General features: G+C 37.3%; 1 protein-coding gene and 1 non-coding gene across 6 annotated transcripts in view; both read left to right on the plus strand.

The window, feature by feature from the left end:
• RABGAP1 (RAB GTPase activating protein 1) overlaps positions 1-13,696 on the plus strand; it is a 203,881-nt gene that overhangs the window by 134,552 nt on the left and 55,633 nt on the right. The gene's annotated exons all lie outside the window — the stretch shown is intronic.
• LOC132541063 (U6 spliceosomal RNA) lies at positions 755-861 on the plus strand. The gene has a single exon (XR_009552250.1). It is a non-coding gene; the product is annotated as a U6 spliceosomal RNA (small nuclear RNA).

Here is a 13,696-nt window from a genome sequence, read left to right on the forward strand (position 1 = left end):
TTCCAGGAGGGTTTTTACTACCTGTGGAATCAGATATTGCTATGTAACTAGTATGTTTTGATTAGTGTTATACTTATGTGCTGATAAGTTTTTAATTTCTTTATTAGGGGATTAATGGTTAACAGTCGACCGTAAAATAGAATAGTTTGTACGTGTGTTAACATTACGCAGTTTTTCACACAACAGATTGTGCTAAGTTTTAAGCTTAATAGGAAAATATTTAATTGTAATTTTATACATTTAAGAAATAAGATAGTAGAACCTGAAATGGAATTGGCGTATTGCACCAAAGTAAAAGACTCTGGGGTGGGTGGGTGCGGAGAATACAGGTCCATGAAGGATGATAAATGACATAGTGGGGGTTGTATTGTTAAATGGGAAACTGGGGAATGTTATGCATGTACAAACTATTGTATTTACTGTTGAATGTAAAACATTAATTCCCCAATAAAGAAATAAATTTTTAAAAATAAGATCAGTTTTGAGGTTTTTTCTTTTTTAAATAGTTATTTCTTATGGTTGTTTCTTTAGCTGAGTATGTAGAACAACGGTTATACAGACTTTCATCACTGAGGCTGTGAGGTTAAGGTTCAATCCTCAGTACCTCCATAAATCAGAGCTGATCAGAGCTCTGGACAAAAGAATTTTTAAAAATTGGTTTTTCAAAAAAAAAATCAAACTTTTTTTTTTTCATATACTGAAACTCAAGAAAACATCATTTTTACCTGAAAGATATAATTAAAATCAATGTTGAGTGCTCACTTCAGCAGTACCTATATAAACTTTGGAATGATACAGAGGAGACAAGCATGGTCCCTGTGCAAGGATAGCATGCAAATTTCTGAAGGATAGCATGCAAATTTCTGAAGTGTTCCACATTTAAAATAAACATGGAAGCCCAGACCATATACCTGTACTCTGTGGACATGTATATGAATGCAGACCTCTGACAGAATCCTAAATCCACTTCAGTAATTAATTGGTGGAGATATTTGTGGCTGCTGCCATTCAAACACAGATTCTCATTTAAATTTTATAAGAACAGGAATCTCCCTAGAATTACAAGGCTATATATATATATATATATATAGCCTTATATATATATATATATAAATATAAAATATATTAAAATATAGCCATATATATATATGGCTATATTTTAATATATTTAACTATTTGCATCTAGCTTGTATAATTGTTATTCAGGGGCAGGGGTAGATAGCATAATGGTTATGCAAACAGACTCCTGTGCCTGAGGCTCCAAAGTCCCAGGTTCAATCCCCTGCACCATCAGGTTCAATCCCCTGCACCATCATAAACCAAAGCTGAGCAGTGTTCTGGTGGTAAAAAAAAAAAAAAAAAAAAAAAAAAAATTCAGTAGGCTCACTTAAATGTCCAAGCTAAGATTTATTTTTCAGGAGACATTTCAAAGTAGAACTGAGTATTTGTTCATCATGAAACATTCATAAACATCTTTCTTAGACATCATAATTTGATTAGTTTGGATATATGAAGATACTGTTTGAGGAATGTAAGTCTTGTGGTGGTGCTTTTGGGAAGGTTTTAGCATGTAATGCTTTATACAGTCTTTTTTAAAAAAAGACTTAAAAAATTTATTTATTTTCCTTTTTGTTTTTGTTGCCATAGTTATTATTATTGTTGTTATTGATGTCCTCATTGTTAGATAGAACAGAGAGAAATGGAGAGAAGAGGGGAAGACAGAGAGGGAGGGAGAGAGAAGAGAGAGAGAGAGAGAAAGACACCTGCAGACCTGCTTCACCACCTGTGAGGGGACTCCCCTGTAGGTGGGGAGTGGGGGCCTCGAACTGGGATCCTCACACCGACCCTTTTGCTTCGTGCCATGTGCACTTAACCCGCTGTGCTACCACCCGACTCCCACTTTATACAGTCTTTAAGAAAACAATTATGGGCTCTCTGTCCAGTCCATCCTGTGAGTACTAGATCTGCTCCTCTCTCTCTCCTTCTGTCTTCCTCTCTCTCTTTCTCTCTCTTTCTCATGTCCTAACATGTGAACGTTCTCACTTTTCTCAAAAAAAATTTAAAATTACTGAAAAAAAAAAAGAAAATAATTATGGCAGACCATGCAAAACTATGCAAGATGTATTACGGCATTCAGAGAGCTTTTGATGTTTAGTTTTGCTGAATAGTATAAATAATATTCTTGAAATATATATTGTGAATTCTTCATAGTTTCCAGTCACTTTTTTGGAACATGTCTTTGCATATCATGACTTTGTCTTCTAATTTTGTTGACTAATAAATAATCTTTCAAGCCATGGGCCGTGTAATGTCACACCTGGTTTAATGCACGTTACAGTCCAAAATGAGCAACATGCAAACCCATGCTCCCCACCTGCAGGGGGGAAAGCAAATGGTGAAGCAGTGATGCAGGTATGTCTCTCTTTCTCGATATCCTCCCTTCTCTTCTCAACTTCTCTCTATCTCTATCAAATAAATAAATAAATAAATAAATAAGATATTTTAAAATCTCCCAAGCCACATTTTTACTCAGATTGACACTTTGTGTTCACTTTTGTCAGTGAACAGGTCTTGATTACTTCTTGTAATTAGGGCCTCTGCATGATGAATTACTGTGAAGAAATATCAACAGTAGCACAGCAGGAAAAGGCTGACAGTGCAGTAGTCATTTGGGCCTTATCTATATATGATTTGGGATAGTTTTGCCAAACATTGAATAATTTTCCTGTGGGAAACTTGAGCCCTAAAAGGAAATGAATATAGCTAAAAGGCTGCATATCACATGGGACTTAAATTTATTTTTAGAGTCACACTATACTACCTTATTTGGATTGAAACAATGTGATAGCAGTACATTATTTTATTAAACTATCATTTCTTAAGTCATCTGCACACACAAAAGGAAATCCTCTACTTTCCTATTACATTGTATGGTGTAGATTCAACATAGGTATATTCAGCTTATACAGTTAAAATGTATATTAAATTAGAGACATTTATTTGACAAGCATTTCTGGAGCCTGCTTTCTGCAATGAAGATTCTGTGGTGGTTTGTTCATTACATGACATAGTTGTCTTTTTGCCCTGTTTGGAATAAGTCATTTTCTTTATTGGGAGGGAAAAAGGAAATAAAAAGTGATTAGCATTGAAGTTGCCATAGTTAACTGCTTGTCTAGAAATGGTGGAGCTCCTTACTAAATGAAACAATGATAATAGAGATATTCAAATGTATTTTTGTTTCTGAGACATTTCCATGTGTGTGTCTGGAGCCTCATGCATTTGAGATTATACCATTTCCAGACCTACTCCCTCACCCCATTCTTTATATTTTAGAGAGAGGAGGGGGAGAGGCACTTATAGCACTACTGTACCCTCCATGGAATGCCCCTGGTGCCTTGGTGCTGCCATGTTGTGCCAGGGTTCTAACCTGGGACCTTGTGCTTGGTAAGGCACAGTCTCTACTTGGTGACTCATCTGACCCTTTGAGAAGTTATTTTTTAATTAATGATTTAATAATGATTTACAGGATTATAAAATTTCATAGTTCCATACCACACATACCATCAAAGTTCTATGCCTTTCCCCCAACCCCAATGATAACCACCATAATTTTCAGTCTTAAGAGACTTTTTCTTTTTTTTTTCTTTTCCCCTCCTTTTTCCCCTTCCATATTCTCCTCCTCCCCCCCTTTGCCCCATCTCCTCTTTATGCTCTCTTCTCTTTGCATTTCATTTTCTTTTCTCTTTTTCTTTCATAGTATATTCATGTATTTCAATTCTCCATATTCCACATGTAAGTGTAATCATCCAGTAGTTGTCTTTCACCTCTTTACTTAACTTCACCATGCATGATCACCTCCAGATCCAACCATTCTGTCCTAAAGGACACACTTATCATCATTTTAAATTGCAGAGTAGTACTCCACTGAGTATATATCCTATAACTAATGACTTATCCATTGACGGTTGCCTCGGTTGCTTCCATTCCTTGGCTATTGTGAATATTGCAGCTATAAATATAGGGGTGCAGATGTCCTTTCTAAATAGTGTTTTCATATCCTTTGGATCTATGCCCAAGAGTGGTATTCCTGGATCATTTGGTATTTTCATTTTTGTTTAAGGAATTTTTATTTGTTTTCCAAGTGGGCTACCCCAGTTGTATCCCCACCAACAGTGTACTAGAGTTCCTTTTTCTCCAAAGAAATTATTCTTCAAAAAAGATAGTCAGCAATGCTCTATAGTGTTATAACAGTCAGGTTAAAGAAAATACTCATTGTACCACTTATATTGTTTGTCACTTGTTCTGCCTAATGGACTCATTTTTTAAAATAATTTAATTTGATTAAGTTACAGTGCTGGTAATATATAGTGAGTTTCTGAATTACAGATTCCTACAGATATCCCTACAGAGTAATAAGTCCCAAGCACAGAAAAGTCTGCCAGTTAGTTATTTTTTCCTTTAGACTCTCTCCCAAGTAAAATACTGTTACCAGAGATGGAATAGAGGGATGTTTGGGTCCTGGTGCCTGGATGTGGAAAGAGAACTAGGTTGGTGGAAAGAGTATCTTGCAGACATCTATTGAGGGGAGATGAGAAGTTACCTTAACCCGTTGCGCTACCACCCGACTCCCAACATTTTTTACATAGAAAAAACACAGACCGGCCATAGCAGTTGTGGTGCACCTGGTTAAATGCTCACATTACAGTGCACAAAGACCCCATGTTCAAGCATCTAGTCCTCACCTCTAGGGGAAAGTTTCACAACTGTTAAAGGAGGGCTACAGATGTCTCTCTGTCTCTTTTTCTCCCCCTCCCCTCTCAATTTCTGTCTATCCAATAATAAAAATAAAAACTATTTTAAAAAAAAGAGTTCAGGTTCTGGAACAGGATGGCAGAGGACCTAGTAGGGGCTATGTTGTGTGGAAAATTGAAAAATTTTATGCATGTACAAACTATTGTATTTACTGTTGACTGTAAAACATTAATCCCCCAATAAATAAATTAAAAAAAACATAGACAAATCATAGCTTTTCCAACAACCCAATAGATTTAAAAACTTTAAAAATTTTCCCTTATTGTTGCCCTTGTTTTATTGTTGTTATAGTTATTGTTGTTGATGTTGTCATTGGATAGGACAGAGAAATGGAGAGAGGAGGGGAAGACAGAAAGGGGGAGAGAAAGAAAGACACCTGCAGACCTGCTTCACCGCCTGTGAAGTGATTCCTCTGCAGGTGGGGAGCCGGGGCTCAAACCAGGATTCTTTCCCTGGTCCTTGATCTCCCTGCCATGTGCACTTAACCCGCTGGGCTACCACCTGACCCCCAACCCAACAGATTTTATAGGTAAGGATTTTAAGGCTCAGACTACTTAAGTCTGTCTCAGAGTCCACAGGCAGAGCCACTACTCTACTTAAGTAACTTGTTCGGTGCCACACAATTAATAGGGGAGGTGTATTCAGATGCAGAACTCCCTAACCATAAAGTTAGTATTATGTTCATTATAGTGTGTGATCTAGAAAGAACACCTAAATCCTTCTTTCTTGTTTGTCAGAAGTTCAGTTCTGGTCTTCATATAGCTGTAGCCAGGTTCTAAAAATGCCTTCAATTAGAAAGCTAGCTGCAGTCTGCTTTTTGTTTGATGAGAGTCTTATGTTTCCAATGGAAATTTTGTAGCATTAATTTCTGAATGCCTATATAGCATTTCATTACTTAAATATGCTAAATATACTTTTTAAAATCTCTCTTTGGTTTACCCTCTGCAGTCTCTTACTAAGAGTTAATGACATGAGAGTTAATGTATGAGGTACAGTGTACAGAGCAAATCAGAGTCTCTAGTCCATTTCACAGTTAAATTAACATCAGCTCTAGAACTAAATATCTGATTGATAAGATCACTTAATACTGACAGTGCAAAAGAACATTTTTATCTTAAATTCATATATTAAGAACAAAATACATATGTCCCTGTGCAAACACATTATTACTTATTCCTTCTTACATGACTAGTGCCATTGCTCTTCAAATCAGTTTCTTTTCTACCTGCAGTCTTGTTCTTTCATTCCAATGCATTAGTAGGAATTTCAGTGCAACTGGATTTGTGTGAACATATTGCTTTGTATATTTATGCTGATGATTTTCTGTAGGGAGGAAGAAAAATCAATAACCACAACAATGTTAAACAACAAGGGCAACATAAGGGAAATATATATATAAAAGAAAGTGATTATTATTAATTTTTTTTTCTTCTTTTTTTTTTTCTCCTCCAGGGTTATTGCTGGGCTCGGTGCCTGCACCATGAATCCACCGCTCCTGGAGGCCATTTTTCCCCCCTTTTTGTTGCCCTAGTTGTTGCAGCCTCATTGCGGTTATTATTGCCATTGTTGAGGTTGCTTTGTTGTTGGATAGAACAGAGAGAAATGGAGAGAGGAGGGGAAGACAGAGAGAGGGGGAGAGAAAGATAGACACCTGCAGATCTGCTTCACCGCCTATGAAGCGACTCCCCTGTAGGTGGGGAGCCGGGGGTTCAAACCGGGATCCTTAACGCTGGTCCTTGTGCCTTGCACCACGTGAGCTTTATCCGCAGCACTACCGCCTGACTCTTCCGACTGGGCCGTGATTCTTCCGACTGGGCCGGTTCACCCCTCCTTAGGCAACCTGGTGCCACCCCCCCCCCCCCCCCCCCCCCCGCTCCTGGGAGGTCACCATATTGATGCACACACTGGGTTGGCATAGCGCACTGCAGGCCAGAACTCCTGGGCTCAAGCCATGTTCCAGCCTCAGCCTCCCAAGTAGCTGGGACTACAGGCGCGTGCCACCACGCCTGGCGAAAGTGATTCTTTATAACTATATATATCTAGAACTATATAGTTTGACTTTTTTTTTTTTTTTCTATGGTCCTGCCTTCTCTTCCTTTCTTGGTCACACCTATACCTGTTACTACTTCTGAATGTCCTTCCATTTTCCTCTTCTCTCTTGAAAGTGACTATTTGGGAGACAGGCGGTAGCGCAGTGGGTTAAACACACGTGGTGCGAAGCGGGAAGACCAACTAAGGATCCCGATTCGAGCCCCCGGCTGTCCACCTTCAGGGGAGTCATTTCACAGGCGGTGAAGCAGGTCTGCAGGTGTCTGTCTTTCTCTCCCCCTCTCTGTCTTCCCCTCCTCTCTCCATTTCTGCCTGTCCTATCCAACAATGACGACGACATCAATTACAACAATAATAATAAACAAGGGCAACAAAAGGGAAAATAAATAAATATTAAAAAAATTTAAAAAAAAGAAAGTGACTCTTTGAGAGGCCAAAATATTGTGCTATAAAGTACATCTTTCTAATGGTCAGCCTTAATATAAGATTAAACCCAGAATAGATGTGATGTGATGTGATGTGATTTATGTGTGTGTGTCCATCCATAACTTCGTGCATGCGCATCTGACCTGTACCAATTTTTCATTCTTTTTATTTCAGCTATAGAGAGGGAAAAGGAGAGACACTGACATATGGTTCCACCATCTGTGGAGCCTTCCCTGATACCACAGTGCTTTTATGTGGTGCTGTGGCTCTAGCCCAGGGTCTTTTGAATGATAGGTTCATGTCCTACTGGATGAGTTAATTTCTTGGTCCAAGGCCGTAATATTTTAAACTTTGCCTCCCTCCCCCCCCCAGTCTGAAATTATTATATATTGGTGACCACCTGGAATTTTACAGTTTTTTTTTTCTTTGACTTGTAGGAGGATTGTATGTTGAGTTACGATCAGTGAAACACCTGCTTGAACACACGTGTCCCCTTGCTTAAGGACTTGTGTTCAAGGGCCTGGTCCATACCTTCAGTAGAGGGAAGCTTCATAAGCAGTGAAATAGTGCTGAAATGTCTCTTTCTCTCCACCCCTACCTCTGTCTCCCTCTCCTCAATTTTCCTATCAAATAAAAGGAAGGATGGGGGAATGGCTGCTAGGAATGATGGATTTGTTGTACAGGCACCCGACCCCAGTGATAATCCCAATTGTAGTTAAACAGACAAAAAAAAAGAACATCATTTATTTATCCTTTTATATGCCTAGTTACTTTTGCTTTATTATATATACTGCACTGCCTTTATCCAAGGAAACTTTTTCATATGAGTAATTTTTTTTAAGATGTTACAAAGGGTATGTCATGAACTTTATTAGTCTGGATGGCCAAAACATTAAAAAATACATTAGGAATTATACTATAAAGGTGAATTAATCCTCTTACCAGTAACAAGTGGCATGCATAATTCCTAATGTATTTTTTAATATCTTAAGCCCAAAGACAAAGTAGTTGTTACTGTTTTTCTTGTCTTTGACTATCAAATTAGAAAAACGGTTAGATTAAAATTTTATTAATGATTTAAAAAATTACAAAATAATGGGTACATTTCCACACCCTTCCCATCACCAGAGTTCTGTGACCCCATTCCTTCCATTGGAAACTGTAGTAGTTCTCCCGAGATCACAGATACAGCTTGACTATTATTTCTATTTTTAATTTTTTAAATATTTATTTTCCCTTTTGTTGCTCCTGTTGTTTTATTGTTGTAGTTATTATTATTGTTATTGATGTTGTTGTAATTGGATAGGACAGAGAGAAATGGAGAAGGGGGGGAAGACAAAGGGGAAGAGAAAGACACCTGCAGACCTGCTTCACCACCTGTGAAGCGACTCCCCTGCCGGTGGGGAGCTGGGGGCTCCAACTAGGATTCTTATGCAGGTCCTTGCACTTTGCGCCACGTGCACTTAACCCGCTGCACTACTGCCCGACTCCCTTGACTATTATTTCTATAACTATCTGTCTCTCTATGTACTTTTGCACCTTTTTTCTATGGTCCTGCTTTCTGTTCCTTTTTAAGTCAAAGCTGTACCTGTTACTACGTTTGGAATGTCCTTTTCTCCTCTTCTCTCTCTGGGTCCTGATGGAATTGTGTGTGTGTGTGTGTGTTTTCCCTTTCCCTTTATTGGGGAACTTCGCTCAACTCTGTCTTGCCATTGCCAGGGAATTGAACATGGAAGTACTTGTGTGCAAGTTCTATGTGCTAATTTGTAAAAAAAAAAAAAGGGAAAAAAGTAAAGAATCATAATTTCTGGTAAGTTGTAGATAGCTTTGTAAGATCAAAATTTAACAAAGACTTACTTCATTTCTGCAAGAAGCACTGCAGAGATTGAATATGTTATAATGGAATTGAGTGAAGCTTTGGTGATATCGCTGTTTCTGTAAGAAGTATATGGTGGACCAGTGTAAGGATCCCTATTCGAGCCCCAGCTCCCCACCTGCAGGGGAGTCACTTCACAAGTGGTGAAGCAGGTCTGCAGGTATCTATCTTTCTCTCCTCCTCTTGTCTTCCCCTCCCCTCTCCATTTCTCTCTGTCCTATCCAACAATAACGACATCTACAACAACAATTTTAAAAAAAGGCAATAAAAGGGAAAATAAATATGAAAATAGACAAAAAAAGAAGTATATGATGACTTTTAGCAAAACTTTTAAAGATTGGTCTTAAGACCTGTTTTTCTTTCTATAGTCAGTAAGGTACTTTGGAAATAATCTTCCTTGTACTGGTTATTTCTCATGGCAGCCTTCCACTACATTTTCTTTGTTTGGCTATTTTCTTTTTCTTCCTGCCATTCTTAGCCTTCTATTTTTCGACTTGAGTTTACAAAGGGTGTGATTCAATGGGTTTCCGCCAGTTCCCAGTACCTTGTTAATCCTGAGAAGTTACCCAGTGGGCCAATTCTCACAGTAAGGTATAAAAATAGTTGTCCAGAAACATTACAGAATGTGGTACCACTGTGACTTGAACTATAGATGACTTTCAAAACCAAGTGGGGGAAGAACATTGCAGAAATGGTAATTTCCTTAGTGTTTTTTTCTACACAGATTATTTTAGAGGAATCTCTAAATTTAAGAAAACAATAAAGTCTAGCCATTACTATTCATATACACTAAAGAGCATCAGAACTGGAACCAAGAATGAAACCATCTATAAATCAGTCACATGAATAAAGCCTGTGTTGATAGATAGTTGAACTTATATCCCAGTTTTATTCTACAAATCGAATCTAACATTTTATTGAGCACACCTCATTATTATTGAACTTAGGTGGTTTGGCCTCAATATGTCTAAATTTCCACATTATGTAGCAGATAGATTCTGCTTTTATTCTTTCCTTTTAATTTTATCTCTCTAAATAAAGTCTCAGATTTATGGAAACAATGCAAACTAGTACCGGGTATTCTTTATACCCTATACTGTTCCCCTTATTACCAGTACCTTATGCCAGTTTGCACAGTCTTATAAATAATGAATTATACCTACAGCCCATACTTTAGATTTCTTTATTTTTTACCTAATGGGCTCCTCCCACCCCCATATTACATCAGGAATCTACATTACATTTAGTCTTTACCACTCTATAAAACCTCTTGGCTGTAACAGTTTCTTAGACTTGTTTTTGCTGACAAGGTTTAAGAAATAATGGTTAGGTGTTTTGTAGGATGTCCATTAACTGGGATTTGTTTGATATATTTCTAATGATATTGTGGCTTTAGGGGAAGGAAAATACATGCATAATTCAACATTTTTCATTGCTTTATATCAAAGACCTTGATTATCTGGCTAGTGTTATGATTATCAGGTGTCTGTCCTCTTAAGTTACTTTTTTCCCCTCCTGCTTTTTAGTAGTACTATCTTCCAAAGGCCTCCATATAGCCCACATGTAATTGAATCCTTCTGTGAAGAATGATGTCTACATAGAATGCTTGGGATTCTTCTGTATGGACATTATCTTTTTCTCTGCTTATTCAATTATTGTTGTTTTACAGAAATATAAACCCTGGAAATTTATTTTAGGCTTTAGATTATAAGATTATATTGCTATTTCATTTATTTTATTGCTCAGGATGTTCCAGTTTTGACCCTAGAAGCCCTCCTTTGACTCCATGCCCCTTTAACATATTCTTATTTCTGTGGCTTTATTTCCTTTGTGGCAGGAAGAGAAGGGGGACCCACTTCCTTACCCCTGCCACTATTAGATATCCCAGGCTTAATTTGTGTGTTTCCTGCCTCAGTCAGAGAATCAACTAGTGGATATTCTTGTTTGTGGGTCCCATTAAAAGCAAGTATGTATATATGTTCCCTATATCAGTCAACATTATGGCCGATTTATTTTTCCTTTTTAAGTACAGGTTAAATTTGAGGAACAGTGAATAAATTCATCTCGCAAGAGTATGGGTCTGATTTTTAGTGTGAAGTGTTTATAAGCATTTTAAAGTACTGATGCTTTAGAGCACTGTTTTAATTATTATTTTGAACACACATGCACATATATGTTTCATTATATAGTTATATCATGATTCTACTGACACATAGAGTTTCTTTATATTTTTTACTATTACAAATAGTGCAAATTGTACATCATTTCTCTTGGACATATGTTTTCATTTCTCCTATACAATATTTAGGTGTAAAATTGCTGAGCCTGGCTAGAATTGCAGTTACCTTTTAAGAACCTTCCATGTATTTTACCAAAATAATTGTGTCATTTTGTGTGCTCATTAACAATTAAAAGTTACTATTGTTTATCTTCTCAACAACAGCAGATTCTGACTTTTTATTATGTCAAGTATAATGTATTTTGTATGTCTATCATTTCTGAGCCATAGTTTATACTGTATGCTGGGACAGTGGAGAGGCACTATACCGCTTCACTGGGTCTCATTTAAACTTTGCAGCATTCTAGATACAGAAATATACAGACTTTTGGAGAATTAACTTTTGTAAAATTCAGTTTGATTTTTAATGACAGCACTGTTCAGCTCTGGTTTATGGTGGTAACCAGGATTGGACCAAGGACCTCAGAGTCTTCAGTATGAAAGTCTTTTGCATAATCATTATGCTATCTCCCTGCTCCTTCACCAAACATTCTTATTTGTGATATAATTTTTATTTACAAAATTATAAGTAATAATTCCACACCATTCCCACCACCAGAGTTCTGTGACCCCATTCCCTCCATTGGAAACTGCAGTAGTTCTCCCAAGGTCACTGGTATGAGTTGACTATTATTTCTGTAACTGTCTATCTTAACTATCTCTACATATTTTTGCCCAGTTTTCCTATGGTCTTGCCTTCTCTTCTAAATCACAGCTACACCTAATACTGCTTTGGAATGTCCTTCCTTTTTTCCTCTTCTCTCTCTGGGTCATGATGGAATTGGGGTTCAGAGTCCTTTAGTCATCTTCCCCCAACATTTCTCTCCCTTTGGGACATGGACCAAAATTCTTTTTGGGGCACATAAGGTGGGGGTTCTAGCTTTTGTAATTGTTTCTCTGTTGGGCATGGATGTTGGCAAGTCAATCCATACCCCTAGCCTGTGTCTCTTTCCCGAGGGGGTAGGACTCTGGAGAGGTGAGGTTCCAGGACACACTGGTAGATCTTTTACCCAGGGAAGTCAGGATGGAATCATAATAGCATCTAAAACTTAGTGTCTGAAAGGCAGTAATATATAAAGCCAGACAAATTGTTTAATAAACAGGAACCAGAATAGGAATATACTGGTAAGAATAGGGAGTTTTATTTAGAGTGGAAAAAAGCTAGGAAGTCAATTTTAGATATATTTCCAGGGGCCCCTGACTTTAGTTTTTAGCTAAAGAATTTTGCTTGAGCTTGATAGCTAACATGGAGTATGCCAAAATTTTCTAACACTTACCACTTTAGGAAAAGAGCTTGTATTCAAAGGGAGGTGCCTTTAGTTTACTTACAAGAGACTTTTTGCAGGTAAAACATGTATGAAATTAATCAACTATATATAACTTGTCAGCATATGTAAGAATCACTTTAAAAAGTCTTTCTTGGGTGATGTTGCTCATGACACGACAATATTAATATGTTTAGATCAAGACTTGGTGAAACTGGGCCCTGATGTTTGGAGGGATCCAGAGTTCATCTTGTTTCCATAAATAACATCTTGTTAGAATACAGAAATGCTTGTTTATGTATCATCTGTGCTACAAAAAGAGAATTGATTAATTTTGACACCAAATGAGCCAAACAGCTAAAAATTATTTGCCATCTGGCTCTTAACTGAAGAAATTTCAAAATGCAAACCCTGCCTAAGTATATGGCATTTTTACTTTTTCCCCCGAAGACGATAATTTTTTTCCCCCTGGAATAAATGAAACACTCCAAACCACATAGTTAGCTGATATTTAACAAACAAAACAAAACGAAACAAACAAAGTTTCTACTAAGGAGGTGAGCATGAAATAACCCTCATGGTTTAAAATGAATACTTTCTAAGCACAAAGTCCTTGGTTCGAGTCTCAGCACCACATGGAAACATCATAGACAGAACTGGGGGATCTCCATGAATGGTGGAGTGATATTGTCTCTCTCTCTCCCTCTGTCTCTAAAATAATGAAAAAAAATTAATTTAGGAATACTTGCCTACTCTGTTAGTTCTTTTTTACAAAAGAATTTCATATTCTCTTAGGAAGGAATCATCCATAGTATCATTGGAATTTGCTTTCAGGATTTTTTTTTTTAAGTGTAGTGATGTCATTATTCTGATAGGAACTACTCAATTTGTTCTTTTACAATTTCTGGCAAGTCACATGGGTTTATTCCCAAATTGTTTGGCATTTTTCTAAGATTAAATATTTTAAGCAAGTTGTTTACGTGGAATTCA

The sequence above is a fragment of the Erinaceus europaeus genome, chromosome 10 (assembly GCF_950295315.1).
Source record: "Erinaceus europaeus chromosome 10, mEriEur2.1, whole genome shotgun sequence".
Taxonomy (NCBI): Eukaryota; Metazoa; Chordata; class Mammalia; order Eulipotyphla; family Erinaceidae; genus Erinaceus; species Erinaceus europaeus.